We start from the raw sequence: 1615 nt of genomic DNA, 5'->3' as shown, positions 1-1615 counted from the left end.
AAAGAATACGATTTTTAATCTTGAAATACAAAAACTTTCTTGTTTCTTTGTAATAGAGACAAACTAGATGAAATGATAATTTTTTAGACTAAAGCATGTAAAAACATGGTTAAAATGATTTACAATTTTTTTTACAATAAAGTAATCATCATCACTAATTTAGTCCATGAAATCGCATAACATAGAAAATTACGAATTCATATAGAAACCGTGGCATAATTCAGCTCACGTTTTTCTAATTTAGAAAAAGCGAAAAAAATTTGAGGCATTGAATGTATGTATTTTTTGTTATGTATAGATATATAAATGATAATGTGACGAAATGAAAATTATCTTAAGAAATAATTTTTTTAATTATAAAAAAAAGACTATATTCCTGGTTATACAAATGTTTTTGATTATTGGTTTGTATGGTGAAATATCCCCATAAATAGAAAATATTCAATGTATGGATTTTTTCATATCTACTATAATAGGTGAGCATAAAAAAACTAGAAAAAATTTCCAAGATTTGTTTTTTTAAATGAAAAATTTTTCATCTGGCTTTAGCAGGGCTTATAAAAACTCTTGACTTACGATACAGTATTTATAAACAGATTATCAAATACAGGCTATTAAATTAATCAAGAATTGTTTTTTACAAAAACCATAGATATATAATTTACAGGTCAAAAGATTTCAATTTGCACAAGAACAGCTGTAATTCGTTTAATATATCCCCAGTTACTCCCAAAATTTTTTTAACTTATAATTTAACTTTCATGATTTGAGAGATTATACCTATTTTTAAATTCGGATTTTATAACTAATATAAAAAAGCGATTATATACTTTTCTAAATGATAAAATGCCCAAAAAGATATTTTTTAGCTGCTTATAAGATTATATTCAAAATTTTTATATTAATTTGTAGTTAAACCTAGAGCCGTAAATTCATATAATATTTTCATCTAAATTTGCTCATTAAAACGTAAATCAAAATGAATAAAATTTTAAAGTTATGTAGATTCTTTGTAAAAAATCGGAATTTCATGTTTAAGTAAATATAATGTTATAATTTGTGCACTATGAATACGTTTTATTATGAAAATATAATAATAAGATGCATACAATCTATTTAAGGGTTTGTATTAACAATAGCCATAAAAAAGCGTATAGTGAAAAGGGTACTCTGCTTTTTATGGGCTTTCTAGCCACAAATTTCATTGCCATGTTAAAATATTATTTACAATCTACCTGTTCTTTCAAGATACAGTAAACTAATCTTATTCTAGATACTATCGTCTGTACGTCGGCTACAGCTTTAATTACTTATGTTGATGCTTTATATTTGTGTCGTTTAATTTTTGATTATCCTAAATATCACCATTAAATCTTGCTAATTGTTTATTTTTTTGTACTATTTTTTATTTTATTAATTCATGCTCAAAGCACAAGTTCAACATCTTTCTACCATGAAATTCGCGAAATATACGAATGATGTTGAGATTTTATTTATTATGCGTAACTTGCACCCATGAAAAATTTGAGAATGCAGAGTTTATTGTTAGTCCATAGCAAACAATAAATTTTTTGCCAATATATTTTCAAATTTATGTAATTCATAGCCGTAAAAG

This window comes from Rhyacophila brunnea, unplaced genomic scaffold (assembly GCF_057557595.1).
Source record: "Rhyacophila brunnea isolate RB1 unplaced genomic scaffold, BYU_Rbru_1.0 scaffold_103, whole genome shotgun sequence".
NCBI lineage: Eukaryota > Metazoa > Arthropoda > Insecta > Trichoptera > Rhyacophilidae > Rhyacophila > Rhyacophila brunnea.
This window is presented reverse-complemented; position numbering follows the sequence as displayed.